Genomic DNA, 22599 nt, shown 5'->3' on the forward strand with positions numbered 1-22599 from the left:
GTGTGTGTGTGTGTGTGTGTGTGTGTGTGTGTGTGTGTGTGTGTGTGTGTGTGTGTGTGTGTGTGTGTGTGTGTGTGTGTGTCAGTGTATTTAGAAAGGGAAATATTGATTATATTATTGCAATACACAAACAGCTTGTCATTCATCTTTCCATCATAGTTTGAGTTACACTGCTGTGGATTATAAACGTGCTGTTTTAGCAGATTAAAGAAACTAGCCTGACTTGTTCCTAAAACTGACCCTGACCCAGTCTGAGACCGACATCATCTGCCATATCACAAACCTGGTTACATTTAACATTTGTTGCAAGCAGTACAACCAGAACGCAATTAGATGGGATAAAAGGGCAAGGAGTGACAGATGAAGTTTAGTTTAGATAAATACGAGGTTTTGCATTTTGGGAACGCAAATCAGGGCAGAAATTATACACTTCATGGTAAGGTACTGGGGCGTGTTGTGAAATAAAGGGACCGAGGGCTGCAAGTACATTGTTCCTTGAAAGTGGAGTCGCAGGTAGACAGTGTGGTGCTGAACACATTTGGCACATTTGCCTTAATCAGTCAGAGCATTGAGTATAGGAGTTGTGGTGGTATGTTGTGTCTGTTCAGGATGCTGGTGACGCAACTTTAAGAAAACTACGTACAATTCGGTTTTCTGCAGAAATGACTTACACACAGATGTTCCAGGACTGGAAGTTTGAGCTTTAAGGAGAGGTTAATTATGTTGAGGTGTTTTCCCCTGGAGTGTCTGAGATTGAGGGGTGACATTATAGAGGTTTATAAAACCAGCAGGGGCACGGATATTCTGAACAGCCACGTTCTGCTCCCCAGGATAGGGGAGTCCAGAACAAGAGAGCATAGACTGAAGGCGAGAGGACGAATGATTTAGAAGGGACCTGAAGATAAATTATTCAAACAGAGAGGAGTGTGTGTACAGAAAGTGCTGTCAGAGGAAGTGCTGAAGGTGGTTACAATCACACATTTAAAAGTATCTGAAAGAGGTGGGATATTGGCCAAATGCTGGCAAATGGGACTGGATCAGATTTGATATTGATCGGAGTGAACAGATTGGACTAACGGATCTGCTTCTGTTCTGCATGACTGTCAGATTCTATAAGAAGGATGACGAATAATTCTGAAAGGACCTTTCAAGTGGGAATTCTCTTCACTGGAAGTTTATCGTACCTCTATGTTCACATTGATTGAAAGCTGCATTAGTTAAATATTTGACAGAGATTTGACAGACAGGAAAGTGCAGCTGAGACACCAACTGATCAGCCACAATCTTAGTGCCTGGTGGAGAAGGCTCAAAATATCTAATGGCCCACTCCTGCTCCTCAGTCCCATGTTTCTGTATTCCATTCAGCCCCTAAAACCTGCTACACAGGAGCAGTTGGAGGCTACTTACTCCCATAACCTGGTGCACAGACACAGTGGAGACCACTCAGTCCCTCAAGTCTGTCACACACGCTTTGAAGTGATTTGGGAAATGTAATTGGAAAATCCAGGCACGGTATGAAAGAGGCCCCTCATCTCTCTTCACAGACCTTCTCCTCTCTCCAACTTGTGCTTAATTTGTTGGTCATATTGTAGACCCAGATTCACTGTGAATACAGCCCATATACCTCACCCAGAGATGGCTCACAAAATCATCTGATCTTCTTCACTGCAATATTCAATAACATAAAATTCATGAAAATTACACCCACTAACTTTCCAATAACAGAATGGGAGAACATCCGAATTAGGGGCAGCTCGTTCACTCCCCAAGCCTGCCTTGCCCTTCACTAAGATCATGGCTGATCTGCTCTCGGTCTGAAATTCTCTTTAATGTCCAATTCCTCATGGCCATCAAACTCTCTGACAGATCAATATCCATCTACCTCCTCTTCAAATACTTTCAGTCATCTAGCTCCCCGAACAGCCTTGAGAAGAGAAATCCTGACATTCAATACCACCTGTTTGAAGAAAACACTTGCTGCTCCGATATCATGGCCTATGGATGTGAACAAAAGAGATTGAGACAAGTGTTCAGGTAAAAATGACTGGCCCTGATATCAAGTGGTTGCCTTCTGTTGACATCAAGGAGCTGAACAAAACTGGACTTAATGGGAAACAGAGTAACCTCTCCAGTGTTTGGAGTCAAGCATGGCACAAAGGAAGATGTTCATCATCTCAGTCCTGGGTCACCTCTGTGCGAGATCCTCAGGGTAGTTTCCTCTTCACAAACAGCTTCAGCTGCTTCATCAATGTCTCCCCAAACCCACCCTCCACAACATAAGATCAGAAGTGGGGATGGTCACTGAAGATTCCACAATTTTCAGAACATTTTGTCCCCCCTCAACTCCTGAACTGGTCTGTGTCCATATGCAGCAAGACCCGGACACCATTGAGGGGCTTGTGTTGCTAAAGGGTTCATAACATTCATGTATCAGAACTGACTGACACTGCACATTGCCACAGTAAAACAAGAGTTAATTCAGTACCTCACGCTGGTTTCACAGGAATATGAGGAAGTCATTAAGTCATTGACATTATTGAAGAAGAACAGGTATAGCCCATTCAGTGCCTCCAGCCTATTACACAGGAAGAGAAGGAGTCTGGTGTGATGGGCCACACCAGAGCCCCTCGAAAATATTTGAAGGCGGTAACGTAGATTCTAATGTTTTCTTATTTTAAAGGAAATGTAAAGTGTCTGTTCTAGATACAATGTGACTGATCAAACTACTCGGTGTGAAGCAAAACACCATCTACTTAAACACGAAAGATAAAATGAAACCAAAGAAAGAGGAATTTAGAATAACGTAATTCTGTTGGCCAAGTTAACAGAATAATAGATCTAGGAACTATTACTAATGAACTGTTCCAAAATAGGAAAATCCAATAAACACAAACCTTGGCAAAAAGAAATATTCAGACACAGATTGTCACAAACATTTCTCCAATCCAGGAATTAAAAACAGCATCAAGAGAAATTTCAGAGAGGGTTGCAGCCAGGAGACATTCACTGAAGCTTCCAACTCTGTGGAGACCCCAATAATTTCTGATGTCACTGAGAAACCAAAACCCAAAGATCCTAATCTGTGAGAGCTGGCCACACCCATTCAGGCTGCTATAAAATAAACCTAAGGCCTCCCTAGCTGTTACTCAAGTGGTCTTAACTAGCCAGATTAGTAATGATCATTCAATCACTCTCTGAAAAGAAACCAAGACAAAATAACCGCTTAACGCTACAGCATTATCATATTAGTCAGCACATCTAGCTGTCAAATAGGTACCAGGGGTAAGCCCTTGGCACTGTCCAGTCGGACGAGGAAAAAGCCAGTCAGTCCCTTGTGTCACTTCCACAGGAACAATGGGAGGCCATTCATCCCCTTGAGCCATTTCGGCAGGAACAGTACGAGGTCATTCCCCCCCTCAACGCACTGACACAGGGACAGAATGAGGTAGTTGATGCTGATTCCTCATGAACTGCTTATGCCCAAAACGTTGATTCTCCTGCTCCTCGGATGCTGCCTGACCTGCTTTGCTTTTCCAGCAATTGACTGTCTTCTCTGATCACCAGCATCGGTAGTCTTGTGTCTCCTAATTGATGCTCTAACATGATGAACAAGTGTAGCAAAGGCTGCACAGACAGACTGCACCACGTTGTTCCTCGCTGCTCCGTTGCTCATGATACACACGTGGGACTTTAACGTGGTTTTCTAGTGTTGAGGAGGGAAGCCATATGTCTTGTGTGAAGTCTGAAGAAGGCATCTTCCATCTCCGAGAAGACAGCCTGGTGTTGTCTATGTAGGGCAGAAGTGGATGGGAATGGCTACCTGTTTCAGATGGAACGTATTGTGGCTGCTGTTGGGGATTGTGAACAACATAACGTTCAGTACGGGTTCATATGCCGACTGCACAATAACGTGGGGAGAGTTAATTTAGGCATACAAACTATTAGGAAAGCCACGTTAGACTGATGAATGGATTCTCTATGTTCAAGTAATGCTGATCTTGTTCATGTTGATCTTGTCGAGTGCACGTCCTGTTCAGTGTAACCTGTATGCCTTACTCTATTTCCACCCTATGCTCTGTCTGGCCATGCTTACTATGATCTTCCTCCACTGCTCATAAATAAAGTGTTTCCCTGTACTGAGGTACACGTGGCAATAACTCAAACTAATCAATCCTGGGTAAAGTATGAAATTTCTCTCCCTGTCAATGTCTCTTTTGGAAATAAAAGAGACATTGCTGCCACTTCTCGTGTTTCAGTGTCACCATTTCTTCATCTCTCACAGCTCTACAGATTAAACACTCAGCTTATTCACTCTATCCTCATGTTACCATCATTCGTGTCTGTGGTAAGGAGATCATTCCTTACAAAGGAGATCAACTCTGTAGAGTGTGCCCCAAATGCTCTCTCAGCAAGGCTCTACAACAGCAGGAAGATGGCTTTACTTATGTACACGAATCATCTTACACTGAAGGACAGCATACCATTGACTGCAGCCATTACTTACACAGGGTTTGATTCGGAGCAGTCAGCATAGACTTGTGAGTGGGAGATCATGCTTCCCAAATTTGTTAGATTTCTTTGATGAAGTGACCAAGAAGGTTGATGAGGCTAGAGCGGCAGGCGTAGTCTCTATAAATTTCAGCAAGGCCTTTGACAAGGTCCCACATGGCAGGCTGTTCCATCACGTGGAATGCTGGGGGAACTGGTCAATTCGATACACAGTTGGCTTGTTGGTAGGAAGCACAGGGTTTAATGGAGAGATACTTGCCAGACCGAAGGCTGGGTCCATTGCTGTTTGCTATCTATGATTTGGTTGAGAATGTACAAGGCATGATTAGTAAGTTTGCAATGACGCTAAAATAAGTGGGAGCGTGATCAGTGAGGACGTTTATCAGAAATTGCAGCAGGACCTTAAGCAGGTGATGAAGTTGACCGAGAAATGGCAAATGGAATTTAATATAGAAATGTGAGATCTTGCATTTTGAAAACTCAAATCAAGGTAGGAGTTTCATGCTGAATGGCTGGGCCTTATGGTTTGCAGTGGGCAGAGAGACCTTGGCGTTCATGTGCATGGTTCTGTAAGAGTGGGGCTGAAAATGTGTTGCTGGAAAAGCGCAGCAGGTCAGGCAGCATCCAAGGAACAGGAGAATCGACCTTTCGGGCATACACCGTTCTTCAGGAATCTGAAGAATGGCTTAATCCCAGAAACGTCGATTCTCCTGTTCCTTGGATGCTGCCTGAACTGCTGCGCTTTTCCAGCAACACATTTTCAGCTCTGATCTCCAGCATCTGCAGTCCTCACGTTCTCCTCTGTAAGAGTGGGGTCATAGTTAGACAGAGCAGTGAAGAAGGCATTTGGCACACCGGCCTTCGTCAATCAGGGCACTGAATATACAAGTTGGGAATTTATGTTGCAGTTATACAGGCCTTTGGTAAGGCCGCACTTGGAGTATTGTGTTCAGTTTTGTCACCTTGTTACAGGGAGGATGTTATTAAATTAGAAAGAATGCAGAAGAAATTTACAAGGACGTTGCCAGGACCCAATGGTCTTAGTTATATGGAACTGTTGGAAAAGCTAGGACCTTTTCTTCAGCGTATCGGAGACTGAGGGGGGTGAGGTAGAGGGCCATTATAGAACTGTATACGATCATGAGGGGTATGGATAGGGTGAATGTGCTCAATTGGTTTCCAAGGTGTAGAGAATCGAGGACGAAAGGGGATCAGTTTAAGGTTAGGGAGGAAGGAATAAAAGGGAAATTGAGGGGGCATTTCTTTACATAGGGGGATAGTACATGGATGAGCTGCCAGCAGATGTGGTTGAGGGGGATACATTAACAACATTTGAAACGCATTTCGATAAATATGTGATAGGAAAGTGGAGTAGAACCAAACACCCAGAAAAGCTCGCCTCACCTCATAATCTGTTAAAATATGATTGACACAGGTCTCCTAAATTCCACTATTTAAACAAAAGTAACAAGTTAGTTTCTTAACTTTAATAGTGAACACTAAACAACAACTATTCAGAAATACAAGCCCCTCTTTTGTTAACTACTTACTAACTGACTGCATCTCTGTAAAAATATGCTGTTCCAACAACCCACATATTAAACATTACAATCTCAAGACCACACAGTCTCCATCTTCCCCGCTGTGTTCACTCTTCCAGCTGCTGATCTCCCTGGGTCATGTTTTGTTTACTGCAAGTAGGTTTGTCATGAAAATCTATCTTTGATAGAGAGTGTTTGAGATGGCCAGTTAGCACTTCTGCTCTACAGCAGTTACTCTGCTGTTGGATGGTAGTACCTCTCCCTCTAGTGTAAAAAAATGCTGGGTTTATATACTCCCTATGATACAATAATTCTCACAATGTGATTGCTTTCCAGGTGTCCAAACAATAATATTCAAATTCCGTTGGCTTCTGGTATCCTGAGCGTTATTTAAACTCCTTGATTGCATTTGAATTGCTGTCAAAACAGCAACCAAAACTCAGGTATCCATTTCCCAGCTAATCATTGCATTTGGAACAGTCTGACATTTAGCTGGCATCTGTGGCTGTACTTTCTATTCAGCAAAACCCGTTCTGTCTTCAAGTGACAAGACATGCTTTCGGCTTCATAACGTCTCCCCCCTTCAGGAAAAAAATATGAACCATCAGAATGAAAACATGGCTTCATTTCTTTTCCTCTAATTCTTAATCCCATTTTTACAAAAAGCAGAAGCATTAATCTCAGTTATACCATTCATATTAATTCTGCACACATATATAACACTAGAATAAGTCAAATGTTATCTACACTTCTTCCTTTAAATTCACGATAACACATCTGCTATAACATTTTTACGACCCATAGCGTACGCATTTTGTAATTTTAAATGCGGTAACATAAGACTCCAATGAAATAGTCTCATATTTTCGTCTTTAAATATCCCCCAAAAATACGAGAGCATTGTCGTTGTTGTCCGCAGCTGTCTCCGACAATTTGTCATGTGAACATTAAAATACTGTCAGGCCAGTACGAAACTCAATCATTCTTTTTCAATAATGGGGATGTTGTATTTGTTTCTGGTGGATATTGAGCTTTTTCGATATGTAGCCAATTGGCCATTCAATTCCATCATCATCTTTCTGCATCAATACATCTCCGAGCCCTATATCCCGAGCATCAGACACAATTTTCAAAGGATTTCAAAATATTTGGTGCAGCTAAAACTGATGCAGTGATTAAATCTGCTTTAAAATTCTCAAATGTCTCCTGGCATTGTTCTGTCCAACACAATTCTGTGGTGCCAATACGCTGCTGAAGTTTGCAACAAACTTCCGATTGAATCCACTCAGTTCGAATAACTGAAGCACCTTTTTCTTCGAGGATGCTCGTGGAAATTCCTCAAAGCCCTTCGTCTTTGTATTCAATGGGGTCAACCTTCCATGTCCAATGTAATGTCCCAAGAACATCACCTCTGCCTTCGCGAATTCTGTTTTCTTTAAGTTTATTACCAGGTTTGCTTCTTGTAATCGTTCAACATGCTCTGCCAACTGTAACATGTGAGCTTTCAATCACTTGCTAAAGATCACTATATCATACGGATAAATGGCACAATTTGTTCATCTGGCCACAACTCTGTTCCTGAGTCTTAAACGTGGCTGAAGCATTATTTATTCACATGACATATTCGATAACGTTTTTGTTATATCTGGTATTTTTACCAGATAGTTTAATTGACTCAACATTTTTTTTAATTTGAAAGGGACCACTAAATCTGGTTTTAAAGGGATTTCCTATCACTGCTGGCAATGCTAATACGTCATCCCCATCTGCTTTACTCTATGTTGTGCCCTCTTCTGGTGCTGTTTCGCTGACTGACCTACTCAATGTAATCTCTCCCTCACCTGAAAAATGTGTTGCTGGAAAAGCGCAGCAGGCCAGGCAGCATCCAAGGAGCAGGAAAATTGACGTTTCGGGCATAAGCCCTACTTCTGAAGCCTTTCCTGAAGAAAGGCTTATGCCTGAAAAGTCGATTCTCCTGCTCCTTGGATGCTGCCTGACCTGCTGCGCTTTTCTAGCAACACATTTTTCAGCTCTGATCTCCAGCATCTGCAGTCCTCACTTTCTCTCTCCCTCAACTCAATTAGATAATCCAAGTGTGAGATCTCCGACTTCGGTCCTGTCAATTTATAATTAATAAATGTCCAAAAACCTCTCACTTCATGTAGGAATATGAACTGAAAGGAAGTAAACGGAGGAGATTTATTTGGGGCATCTTCGATGTTAAGCAATTTAAAGGGGCACCTTTATCCCAATCATTTGGCCAATCCTGACAGTACGCTGTAAACATGATCTTCAGTGTCTGATGCTAACTCTTCAATGCTCCCTGGGATTCAGGATGGCAGACCCTTGATTTGAAGTGCTGTATGCCTAAGCTATCCATGACTTCCTTAAACAGCTGAGCGATAAAATGAGACCCTTGGTCTGACTGAATCTCTCTGGGTAGGCAACAGCGAGAAAAGAAAGCTACCAACCCCACCACCTCCCGTTTTGCCTTAACACTTCGTAACGGAATTGCCTCTGGAAACCTGGGAGACACATACATTATGGTCAGCAAATATTGGTTTCCACTTTTATTTTAGAAAGGGGAGCTACACAATTAATCATAACCTACAGGAAAGTTTCTTCGAATGCAGGAATTGGCAGTAAAAGTGCAGTTTTATTACTGCCTGTGACTTGCCTACCCTTTGGCATGTATGACATGTAAAACAAAAATTAACCACGTCCTTGTGCATTCCTAGCCACTAGAAATGCTTCTGTCCCTTAGCCTGAGTCTGTACACCTAGGTGAACACCTGCAGTTAGTTCGTGTGCTACCCGTAACACAGTATGCTACCGGTAACACGATCTAGTGCACTTCAGCCCATTTCCCTTCTGAACTAACCGATCGTTTCTCTCCACGTTCAGGTGTTTTCCTGCACCATTACATCAAACAGGGTGTCATGTCAGTTAACTGAATATCAACTCCTTTGTCTTTTTCTTGTTTTTTTTTCCTTCCTGCTGTACTTATGACAGTGGGATCTTGTTAGTACACAATGTGGCAAAATTCCTGGGTATAGTTCTTTTAACCCGTCAGTTTCCTATTTTTCATTTGACTTCTCCACCACAAGGGGTGTCTCTCCCACCTTGGATCCTGCTAAACCGTTCCCAAGAATAAAGCATATTCCTGGAACTGACAGTCTGTCACTCACTCTCACTTTTACTTCCCCAATCTTGAATTGGAACTCCAACCTGATGATTCTGTACCCCAACCTTAATTTCTGTCCCATTCCACCAATTATCACGCTCTTGAGTAACATGTCAGAAAGAGTGAAAATACTTCCATCTCTTACAATTAGGGGGTGAGAGAAAGTGAGATCTGCAGATGCTGGAGATCCGAGTTGAAAACTGTGGGGCTGGAAAAGCACAGCAGGTCAAGCAGTATCCGGGAGACAGGAGCGTTGACGTTTCAGGCACAAGTCCTTCAGCAGGAAAGTGGGGGGTAACGGAGGGGGAAGGGGGTTGAGAAATAAATAAGAGGGTGGAGGTGTAGCTGGGTGAAAGGTAACATGGAAGGTGATAGGTAGATGCTGTCGGGTGTGGTGATGATAGGTCGGAGAGGAGGGTGAAGTGGATAGGTGGTAGGTTAGCTGGACCCCTCAAACTATTCAGCATCAACATCAACTTCACCAAATTCCAAATCTCCCCTCCCCCTACTTCATCCCAGATCCAACCGTTCAAATTAACACCGCCCTCTTGAACTGTCTTAATTGTCCATCGTCCTTCCCACCTACCCACTCCACCCTCCCTTCCGACATATTACTATCACTCCCTCCTACATCTTCCTATAGCCTTCCCAGTGACCCTCCCGCCAGCCCAGCTCCTACACTCCTATTTATCTTTCAGCCCCCTTGTCCCCAAACCACATTCCTGACGATGGGTTTATGCCAGATATGTCGATTGTCCTGATCTTCAGATGCTGCCTGATCTGTTGTGCTTTTAGGGCGCCTCACTTCTCAACTATTAGAGACTGAGCAGATCTCGTATCTCACAAAATTATGATTTGTTGTCGTTCCCCTCCCACCCCTCCCCCCCCCCCCCCACCCCCGCCCTTTCTGAGTAAAGTTTATCCATAGAGGCAAATTCTTTAGAGAGATCAGGCACTGACTCCATACCTAGCCCCTGCCTCGGCTGTGCACTCTCCTGCAGCTTCTCGCCACCACTTGGGGTCTCCTTTACCAGGTTCACTAATGCCACTGGCTTAGCCTCTTTTACCAGATCTTTTCAAAAAAATGCCTTCCTTCAATGCCCAGCACTGTGTCCCCCAGCTTACAGCAATGGAAACACTTTTTTCCCAGTGGCCTTCTTAAACCCTCAGCACTCTAATTTTAGGTGTTCCACTCCCTTATAGTGAGAACACCTGAGGCCTTTCACCTCCTTTCAATCCCCTTGGGCTTCTTTTTTTTTATTTGTGCTAAACTATTGTCAGCATGCTCTACTGTTCACTTTGCAGTGTAGGATCTCACCTTCTCCCAATTTCTGTCCCTCACCGGATGAAAATCCTCCCAGAAGCTACACTTCATCTCATACACCAATGTATTTTACCTGCCATTTCTGCCGTACCTCTCACTTCTTGAACTTTCTATTCATTCATGTGAATTCTTACCGTCTCTGGAAGTGAGTCTTTAAACTCCTCCAGCAGAATAATCTCCCTTCGAGCCTCATAGGTCTTATCCAGTTTTAAGGCCAGCACCCATCTATCAAAATGACTGTAGTTAATTCTTTCAAACCAACATAAGTCTGACTTGGTCTCTATATTTCTGAACCTCTGTCTATATGCTTCTAGTACCAATGCACAACCACACAAAATAGCCAGTTTGATATCAGCATAATCTCTTGACCCGTCATCCAACAGCGCTGCACATAGCTCACTAGTTGTGCCCATCTGCTAAGTCTAAACTAGCATTACCCACAAGTTCACTGGACATACCATCAGCCGAGCCATTTTTTTTTCAAATGAAATAAAAACAGATTTTGACATTTTTCTCACCAAGGTATGGCAATGTATTAACATAGCTGTATATACCCCGACGTTCTCCCTTCATCTCCATCCTGTTAATTTAACTTTCTTATCTAATTCCCAACTTCTGAATTTCAAATTCTCTCTCTCTTTTTCCACTCTTTCCCTTTCTCTTTGTTCTCTCTCTGTTTCCGTCCCTTTATTCATCTTCTAACTCCAGTTGCCATATTTGCAATTTAAGTTTTTTATAACTCTACTGCAGTTGCCTGTTTCTATAACACACCAAAGTGCTTGACCAACACCATTACAATTTCAGATTTCCTTTTGTCCATGGTTAAACCGAATTCCAACCGATTTGCTAATTCTAAAAAAAAGTCCTTCTGTCTTTCTAAACTTCCTTGGCAAATTTGGGAACCTCTTTATTAATGTTAAAAGTCATTTCTCTCACTTTTAATTAAACCAACCACAAGTTAACAAAATTAAATGCATTTTCTGACCTGTTTTATTTGAAGATCTAGGTCACTAATTGCCACATGTTGGAATCTGCTGGGACCTTTTGTACCCCAAATCTGTTCAAATCTTTCCAAATCCCATACGGCAAGGCCGCAAAATGTTATGACATCAATGTTGAAACCCTTTGTTAATTAAAACCACATACCCAGAAAAGCTCTCCTCACATCATAATCTGTTAAAACATGGGTGACCGAGAACTCATAAATTCTACTAATTAACGAAAAATTACAATTTATATATATGCAAGTTAACTCGCTGAGCTTGAAGGTTTGTTTTCAGACTTTTCGTCACCATGACTAGGTGACATCATCAGTGAGAGTTTCGCTGAAGTGCTGGTGGTATGTACCGCCTCTCTATTTATAGGCCTTGGTTTCTTAAGGTGGGTGATGTCATTTACTTTTTTTTAATTACAAGAGAAGATAGATAGGATTTAAATTGATGTGTTTATTGATGGACGTCTTGTTAGAATACCATTCCTCGAAGAACGTCCTTGCGTGTCTTAGCATGTGCGTGTGTTGTTCCAGTCAAAGTGGTGCCCTTCTTTGTCTGTATTATGGAACATAGTGATAGTGGGTCATGTCTTTTGGTGGCCAGTTGGTGTTCATGTATCCTGGTAACACCACAACGGGACCATTTCAATCACGGAAAAAATGATTTTATATACACTGTTTAATAAATGTGTGTGTGCAGATAAGTAACATTTTTCACGTGTGCACAACACATTCTAAATAAACAACGGAGACACGGTTAACGAAAAATGATGCATATGATGTATATAATTTATAAAACATTAAAACATTATTTGATCCTCATTTAAAGTGATATATTCCCCTTCTCTCAATGTTCTTTCCCTTTCTGGATTTCCCTACTCTTGTCTCTAATTCTTATCAGGATGTGTGTTATAAATTCTTGCTTCTGGTATCCAACTTATTTCAGTTCATCCCCTTTCTTCCAAGAATGAAATATATTGGCCTGTTGGGTTCTTTCCAAAGCTGGTGTCTGTCATATTATTGGAGATAAAATTTCTGGCATCAGACCCAGCATTTGAACATATTACTCTGTTGTACATGCACTGTACAAAGGACCACAGCACACACGAATTGCCAAAACATTGAGGGATGTACATCTACTTCTTTCAATAATCTAGTTTTCTCATTTTCACATTTCCTCATCTATATCTTCTCTCTCTTTCTCTCCTTGTAGCGAGTTAAGAAATTTACCAATTATTCTTCACGTGCCTTCTCTTAAAACATCTTCTTTCAATTTATATCAATTGCTCTCTTCTCGATGTAATGCGATTATAATTGGGCAAAGTAACTCCAAGACATTCGGCAGGAGCTGGCCAGAGTTAATTGGAAGGGGAGCCGAGCAGAGAAGACCTTGGAGCAGCAAAAGCAGGAATTTCTATGGAAAATTCGGAGGATATCAGAAATTTATCCCAAAGGAGATGAAACATATTCATTAGAGGGCAACGCAGCCATGAGTGGTAAGGCAAGTCAGGGACAGCATCAAACCAAAAGAGGAAACATACAATGTGGTGAAGATGATTGGGAATCCAGAGAATTCATTGACTCTGGAACTACATAAGGCTGGCACCACTGACACTACAGAACTCTAGATCATGGTCAGGGAGAGAAACAAGGAAACACATTCACCTCAAACACAGAAGATCGTATTACTCAAGGAAAAACAGATTCAGATGAATTAAACAATTGAATTAAAATCAGTTAATTGGTTTTGGAGAATGTGCCAGATTGGAAGCATGACCCGGGGAGAGACCCTCAGCAGAATGAGAATATGAAAATTGAAGTATTTCCACAGTAGAAACCAGAATAGGTCACTGAGTACAGGGCTGATGGGTGAATGGGTCTCGATTTGAACTAAGGGACAGACAGCAGAATTGCATTGCAGACATTGCAGCTCAAAACTGCGTATTTATATAGTGCTGTAGACCACAGCAGCAGGACAAGCAGACCTGCATTCAACCACAGCCTGTAACATTTTGCCCGGGATAAGCTCCTCAGTCTGCCATTACCATCAACACGATCTATGGTTCAGTGACGAGTGTGGGTGAACATGTCAGGGTCAGAACCACGTGAACCTAAACCTGATGCTAACACATGAAAGCTACCACACTCGACCAAAAGATGTGATCAATGCTCCGCAGCCCTGCCACATTCAGTCAGAAATGGTGATGGACGATTAAACAAATGACTGGAGGAAAGGACCTCACAACTATCCCCATCCTAAATAATTGAACAGCCCTGTCCACCAGTGTAAAAGACCAGGGTGCATTATCTGCACCATCCCCAGCCAGAAGTGTCGAGTTGATGATCTACCTCACCCTCGTCATGATGCCCAAAGAATCACAGATGCCCGTGTTCAAACAATTTGATTGGCTGCACATGACATGAAGAAACAGCTGAACACAGTAGATACGATAAAAGCAATGGGACCTGATACCATTCCTGCTATAGGACTGAAGACTTGTTTTGCACAACAAGCCGTGTCCCTGGGGAAGCTGTTTCATTCCAGCTCCAACTCTGACATCTCCCTGGCAATGTGGAAAATTACTCAACTATGTCCAGTCTCCTAAGAGGGGAATAATTACAGTCTAACCAATTACTACTCCTCAGTCCCATCACGATAGACAAATTGATGGGAGTTCTTTTTGACAGAGCTGTCAGGCAGCACAGAAATAACCTGCTGAGTGTGGTTTCCGATCGGTCCCCATGTAGAGATGGTGCTGTTGTGGAAATGTCACTGGATTGTATGGAATATAAAGAACATGAGAGCATGGGAAGAGTTAAAGCATGAAGGCCACTGGCAATCTGTGGTGTGTGTAAGGTAAGGTGGAATAAGAATATTGGAATGTTCCTTCACTAATTATCAGAGTAAGTTTAAGGCTGAAAGGTCACTATGGCGATTAGAGATAACACAAGTAAAAAAGCTATTACGTATTATTATGACAATATTGGGACAATAAATATTTGGGACATGACATTAAATATCTAATTGCTAGTTTGTAGAGTTAGCTTGAGACAGGAGACTATTGTAACAGATGGAAAAGCAAAATATCTATTATGACAGGTTAGTCTGGAATTGAAGATCACTGTAGCAGAATTAGCAATAAATATCTAACCATGACATTAGAATAACATTAAGTAGAATGTACAACTGAAGAGATAATGGGAACTAACATCACTGGTTTATTGTGTAGCTAGAGTGAGGTACTGTGATTAATATAGTTGGACATGCTGATAAGCTAACAGAAACAGATAAAACAAATATATAAAAATCCACGGACCCTGAAGTTCGGGGGCATTCGAGAATCTGCTTTCTCAGTATCACGGATTTTTGTTTGAAAATAAAAGACCTACTTCTTGAAGAACTCTGCGTCGCCTGATCTTTCTCTATATTTTCTCCACAACAATTGCTAATCCAGACCAGGCTAATGTTCTGGCAGCTGGTGGAAGTTAAAAACAATTAATAAAATATCGAGATGTAAAAATCTGGTGTCAGTAACATTGACCTTGAACAAATGTCGATTCTAAACATCGATCTCCTTCCCCAATGCAATTTCAGGAAGTGAATCGCCGGTGCTTTCCTGGTCTGGCCTAAAAGTGACTCCAGACGCACAGACATGTGATCAACTCTTCAATGGTCTCGGAAACGGCCAAGCAAGACACTATATTGTATCAAACTGCTCCGAGGTTTAAAAGGATAAAACTGGAAGAACACCCGGACCCAGCCTCGGTACCGGAAAAAGGGAAATGGAAAGGCAGTCCTGTTGACCCTGCAGAGACCTCTTTCCTAACATCTGAGAACTTGTGACAACATTTGCAGAGCTTTCCCTCAGACTGCACATGAACATCGGGAAAGGAGGAGGTCATTCAATACATTGAGCCTTCCCCATTCTAGTTCATGTTCAAACATCTCCTCAATGCACTTATCCCACACAATAAATATATCTGTTAATGTGATTAACCTTGGGAAGCTATGAAATAGGAAGTGCAGTAGTCCCTTTGATCAATCGAGTTTGCTACCCAATTCAATATAATGATGGCTGGCCCTTTATTTCTACACAATACTCCTGCTCTCCCCTTATCCCTTTCGTGTCTCAAAATCCATGTTTATATTCTTGGTTTCCAGGTGCGAGCACATTCTCCAGGTTCACCAGCTGAGTGCAAACATTTAGTGTCAACTCAATGCAGAATGCCCTATCTGTACCTAATACTGTGGGAGCTTGTTTTAGACGTCCCAGCCAGGGGAATTATCATCCCTGCTTCCAATCTGTCATGCCCTGTGAGAGTTTTAAATATTTCACTGAGATCTCCACTCATTTTCCTAAGCCCCATGGAATACATGCCCAGTCGCCCCAAACTCTGCGCCCACAACAAGTCTGTCATCCCACAGATCAGTCTGGTCATCCTTCGCTGCTCTCCCTCAATGCCAGGTTTGTCCTTATCTGGTACGGAGACCAAAACTGCACACAATACTGCACAATGTTCGAGATGGGGTCTTATCAAAATCCTATGCAGCTGCAATGAGACACCCTTACCCCTGGACTCAAATCCTCCTGAAATGAAGGTCAACACATCATTTACCTTCCTAAATGCTTTCTCTTCCTGCAATATTGTTTTCAGTGACTGGTGTATAGGGCGACCCAGATCCTTTTCAATGTTACAGCTCCCCACTTGGGGGTCATGTGTACACTGGTCTGTGTGCCAATTCCATGCCCAGTATTGACTTCTGGTTTCAGAACTGACTGTTCTGCAGGGACCTCGGAGGTTTTTGCGGACGGAAATAACAAAAAGAAGCATACGTCCTTTGTAGATCAACAAGTTTCAGCCAATCCCTTTTCAAACGATAGGCTGCCAATCTATTGTTCCCACCAAAGTACACACCGTCACCTCTAACCCACTTTGCTCTCCATCTGCCACGTATTTGCCCATTCACTTCACTTGTCTCAGTCACCTTGGAGCTTTTTTACAACCTCCTCACCCACTCACAATCCCACAGCCTTTAGTGCTGTCAGCAGGCTGGGATAGATTGTACCTGATTCTCGCATATATAATGGGTATTGTGAAAAGCTGAGACCCAAGCATCAATCCCTGCGTTATCAGCAACCTTCCTCTGTTAAAAAAAAGTTTATCTAAAAATTTAATTATTTCATTAATCTAGGTGTCACTGGCTGGGCGAGCATTTGTTGCCTGCCCCTAGTTACCCTTGAGAAGGTGGTGATGAGCTGCCTTGTTGCACTGCTGTAGTCCACTTGCTATGGTTGACCCACAATACTATTAGGGAGGGAATTCCAGGATTCTGACCCAGTGACTGTAAAGGAACGGTGATAATATTTCCAACTCAGGATGGTGAAGGGCTCGGAGGGGAACTTGAAGATGATAGTGTTCCCATACATCTGCTGCCCTTGTCCTTCTAGATAGACGTGATCGTGAGTTGGAAAGATGGTATCTGAGGAATTATTTCAGTGCAGCTTGTAGATAGTAAGAAACTGCTGCTGCTGAGCTTTGAATGTGATGGAGCGTTGAATGTGTTGCATTGTGGATGAAGTGACAGTCAAACCTGCTGCTTTCTCCTGGATGGTATTAAGCATCTAGAGTGTTGTTGGGGCTGCACTCATCCAGGCAAATGGGGAGTACTCTATCACACTTCTGACCTTATAATGGAATGAAGGTCATTGATGAAGCAGCCCTGAAGATGTTTGGGTCTAGGCCACTAACCGAGGGACACCTACAGACTTGTACTGGAGCTGACTTGATTGACTTTCATCAACCATCACCGCATTCCTAGGTGTTAGGTATGATTCTAACCAGCGGGGAGTTTGTCTCTGATACCCTTTGATTCCAGTTTTGCTAAGGCCCCATGATGCCACACTTGGTCAAAGTCGGCCTTCCTTTAAAGGGCTGTCACTCTCACCCCACCTCTGGATTTCAGCTCTTTTGTGCATGTTTGAACCACGGTAATGAGGTCAGGAGCTGAGTGGTTCTGGTCGAATCCAAACTGCGCGTCATTGACCAGGTTATTGCTGAGCAGATGCTGCTTGAAAGCACTGACACCTTCCAACACTTTACCGATGACCGAGCGAAGACTGATGGGGTGGTAATTGGCTGGATTGGATTTGTTCTGCTTTCTATGTATAGCTGATACTTGGGTTAATTTTCCACATAATCGGGTAAATGCTGTTGTAACTGTATTGGAACAGCTTGGCTCGGGCAGTGGAAAGTTCTGGAGCACAAGATTTCAGTACTATTGCCGGAATGTTGACAAGGTATGTACCATTTTGAGGATCCAGTGTCTCCAACTGAATCTGGATATCACGTGGACTGAATCGAATTGGCTGATGACTGGTAACTGAATTACTGAGGAGCACTGGAGGCGGCCGAGATGGATAATCCACTCAGCACTTCTGACTAAAGATTGTTGCGAATGTATCAAACTTATCTTTAACACTGAAGTGCTCGGCTCTTCCATCATTCCGGATGGGGATACTTGTGGAATCTCCTCCTCCAACGACTTGTTTAATTGTCCATAATTATTCTCAACTAGAAGTGGAAGGACTGCAGAGCTAAGACCTGAACCGTTGCTTGGTGGATCAATAAGCTCTATCACTTAGTGTTTTTGCTGTTTGGCACACACGTGGTTCTGTTTGGTGGCTTCACCAGGTTGACACCGCATGTTCAGGTATGCCCGGTGCTGCCCCTGCCCTCCTGCACACTCCATTGAACCAAGGTTGATCTTCTGGCTTGATGGTAATTCTTACAAGGGGGATATGCCAGGCCATAGGTTGCACTGGAGTACAATTCTGCTGCTATTTCTGACCCACAGCACCTTATGGCCACCCAGACTTGAACTGCTAGATCTGTTTGAAGTCCGTTTTATTTAGCACGGTATGATAGAATACCACCCAATATGATGGAGGATATTCTCAATGTGAAGGTGGGACGCCAACCGATACTGGCATGGGCAGATATTTCAGCAACTGGTTGATTAGTAAGGGTGTGATCAAGTATGTTCTTTTCCTCTTATTGCTTCCTTCACCACCTACCATGGACCCAGTCGAGCAGTTATATCCTTTAGGATCAGACCAGCTCGATCAGTAATGCTGCAGCTGAGCTACTCTTGGTGGTGGACATTGAAATCCTCCATCCAGAGTACATCCTGCGTCCTTGCCACCCTCAGTGCTTCCTTCAAGTGTTGGTCAGCATGGAGGAGTACTGATTCATCAGTTGAGAGAGGCTGGTACATGGTAATCAGCAGGAGGTTTCCTTTCCCATGTGTAAACTAATGCCATGAGACTTCATGGTATACGGAGCCAATGTAGAGGACTCCCGGAGCAATTCCCTTCCATTTGTATCCCACTGTCTCACCACATCTGCTGTGCCTGTCCTACTGGTGAGGCAGGAGATATCAAGGGGTGATAATGGCGGTGTCTGGGAGATAGTGATACTTACAGAATCAAACCTTGCAGACAATGTCAGGCTCTTGCTTGACGAGTCTGTTTATTTCTATTCACTGTTTCATGCCAGCTCTCCCATTCTAGAAACATGTCCAGATATTCGCCCCAATTCACTCAGGTTTAATTTTGCAAACGAGGCTTGGAGCTTTACCAAAATGTTTATGAAAATCCAAATGTGTTACATCTATTGCTTCTCTTTCATTTGTCTCCCAGTCTGTTTGTCAAACAGAATTCCCATTTCATAAATCTATGTTAGTGTTGTCTATGACCATTACTGCCATTCCCAATAATTTCTCCTCAACCATTTACTTATTATGTTCGACATTCCATGTACTAGATCCTTTTCCCACACCAGACTTGGTTTTCCTGGTATTGTTAATACGTTCTGTGAAGACAGAGCTGAAGTAGCAGCTTCATAGTTCTGCCATTTTCCTGTTCTCCATTCTCCATTCTCTGGTTTCAGAATGTAAGGAAGCTGCACTTGTTTTCTCATATTTCTCTCATTGACATAATTTAACAAGCTATTACAAATCACTCTTATAACCTTTGTGAATACACTCTTCAAAAACCCATCAATTCCTGTCTTAAGCTGCTCAATAAGTGACCTTTGAGAGCCATACACTCAGTGGAGAATAGATTTTTTACTGTCAGAAATACAGCACGGTCTATATTAGTCCCACCTTTATACACCAGGCCCATAGTCAGGAATGTTATGACACTTCCAATTACTCGTCCAAGCAATTTTTAACGGTTGTGAGGTTACCCTTGATAACTCCCCTCTCGGGAAGTACATTATAGATCCCAATACCCTCTGGGTGAAAAGAATCTTTAAATCCTCTCAAAATCTTTGCTTTAAAAGTGTGATCCCCCTTGTTCTTGTCCCTCTGACTAAAAGGAACAGCTGCTGTCTATCCACCCTGACCATGCTCCTCGTAATATTGTCCTTCTGAATCATATCCCCCTCAACCTCCTCTGTTCCGAAGTAAACAATAGGAGCTTATCCAGCCTCACTCCATAGTTTATATGATCCATCCCAGGAAAACATCCCAGGCTGTTTTCATTAGATAAAAGAAGGTTTAGGGGTGACTTGATTGAGGTGTACAAGATGATTAGGGGGTTAGATAGGGTTGACTGTGTGAACCTTTTCGCGCGTATGGAGTCGGGTATTACAAGGGGGCATAGCTTTAAATTAAGGGGGGGGGTAGATATAGGACTGAAGTTAGGGGTAGGTTCTTCACTCAGCGAGTCGTAAGTTCATGGAATGCCCTGCCAGTAGCAGTGGTGGACTCTCCCTCTTTATGGGCATTTAAGCGGGCATTGGATAGGTATATGGAGGATAGTGGGTAAGTATAGGTTAGGTGGGCTTGGATCAGCGCAACATCGAGGGCCAAAGGGCCTGTACTGCGCTGTATTCTTCTATGTTCTATGTTCTATGTAACATCCTGGTAAAGCTCCTCTCACACCTTCCAGTACCATTATGTCTTTCTTGCAATGTGGCTCCCAGAAACACACACAGTACTCCATCTTGGCCTAACCAAAGCCGTGTGCAGCTCTTATAATCTACGTCCCGATTAATAAATGCTATAGCCAAGTGCACCACATCATATTTATCAGGTTTACATTCCATCCGCAATTGATCTGCCCATCTGACCATTCCATCTGTATCTTCCTGTAACATAAGACCTTCCTCCTCACTACCAACCAATCAGGCAAACACAAACTTACTTATCACAACCCATGCCCACTCCACCCACCCCTCTCCAATCACATCTGCACCATTTATGAATACCACAAATAATAAGGGACACAGCACTGATCCCTGTGATACACCAGGGGACACTGGTTTCCATTCACACAAACATCCTTCTCCCACCACCCTCTGTCTCCTGCTACTAAGACAATTTTCGTTGTAATTTGTCAAGTTATCCTTGCTTCCATAAGATTTTACTTTATTTTTCACTTTCCCATGTAGAGCTTTGTCAAAGGCCTTGCTGCAAAACTAAATAAGCGACCTCCTCGAACTCATTCAAATTCGTTAGGTGTGACGTCCCTCTGATAAAGTCATGATGATTATCCGCGATCGAGCCTTGCTACTCTGATTGGAGTTCTATTTTCTCCATCCCTATCTTCTCCAGTAGTTTCCTTGACAGTGGTCCAATACTTGCTAGTCTATAGTTCCCAGGTTTATCTCATCCAACCTTACTGTGAAATGGAATCATATTAGCTCTTCTCCAGATCTCTGGCACCTCCCCTATGGTCAGATTCTAATGACAATTTTCAGTCAGGGTCTTTCTTCCCTTGTCTCCAACAGCAGTCTGTGATACAATTCATTCAGACCTGGCAATCAATACAATTTTATACCAGACAAAGCCTCAAATCCCTGCTCGCATTTTACATCAATCTGTTCAAGAGCTTCCCCATCCATCTTCTCGAATTCTGTACCTGCCTTCTCCTTCTCCCAAGTAAAACAGATGTGAAGCTCTCATGTCACAATCTCTCAATGTTCTCCAGCTTCACACACAGATTGCCTCCTTGGTTTCCAATGGACACGAACTGTTCACTGATTATTCTGTCCTACTTATTGTCCGTGTAGAATATCATGTGATTCCCCCAATCGCGCCTGCGTGCACTTCTCCATGTCTCTCTGTTATTCAGTCCCCTCTATGTTTCTAAATTTCTAAGATTCACTACGATCACCTCTCATTATTTGAAATTCGAGATCACAGGTTGAGTTTCCAATCAGACAATTTTGCCATCTTAGGGATTAATCTGGAGGATGCCTTTTGCAGTTCCTCTGTACTCAGTGTATTCTTTCTTAGATGGGGACTCCAAAACAGTACACAATACTCTATGTTTTGTCTCAGCAACACGCTATGCAACTGGTGCACGACATTCTATATATTTCAATTACATTCACGTGAATGTAAACGTAATTTTTACTCTCCTCTTTGCATATGATCTTCCTAATACCTTTCGCTTTAACATTTCTCATGATATTAGTGCGTGAGTTCTTAAATAAATCGGCTGACTATCCAACTATACGTTATCCATTTGTTCCTCCTTGCCGATGTTTACAAAACCATCTTCTAACCATATAAAAAATGTTTGTGACTTATGGTTTTCCTTTCATCTATGCGTTATCATACTCTCCGGTTTTGCCACTACCTTCTATATATCTAGTAGCATGTTGTTAGTAATCGAGTCCAACAGACTGCGGATGACAAGTTACTGGTCTGTAGTTCACCACTCTCCATCTTCATCCTTTCTTAAACTAGCGGATTACATTTATAACTGTCCCTTATCCCGATTGGCTACATGTCTTTCGGGAATGTGTAGGAAAATAACGAGAAAATCCGTAATGCAATCAATGTGACTATTGCTGCTTCCACTGAAATGTTTGCATGAAGTAAATCTGGTCTGTCAGATTTATTAACACTTAATCCAGCTGTCTTCTCAAATACTACCTCATCTTAGACTTTACTTACACAAGTCCCATGGTCACTTCGTATTTTTCGGCGAATTTCTGGATATTCTTCTATGAAGACAGATGCAAAGAAACTGTTT

The sequence above is a fragment of the Chiloscyllium plagiosum genome, unplaced genomic scaffold (assembly GCF_037043375.1).
Source record: "Chiloscyllium plagiosum isolate Xiang-an unplaced genomic scaffold, Cpla_swu_hap1 HiC_scaffold_46, whole genome shotgun sequence".
Taxonomy (NCBI): domain Eukaryota; kingdom Metazoa; phylum Chordata; class Chondrichthyes; order Orectolobiformes; family Hemiscylliidae; genus Chiloscyllium; species Chiloscyllium plagiosum.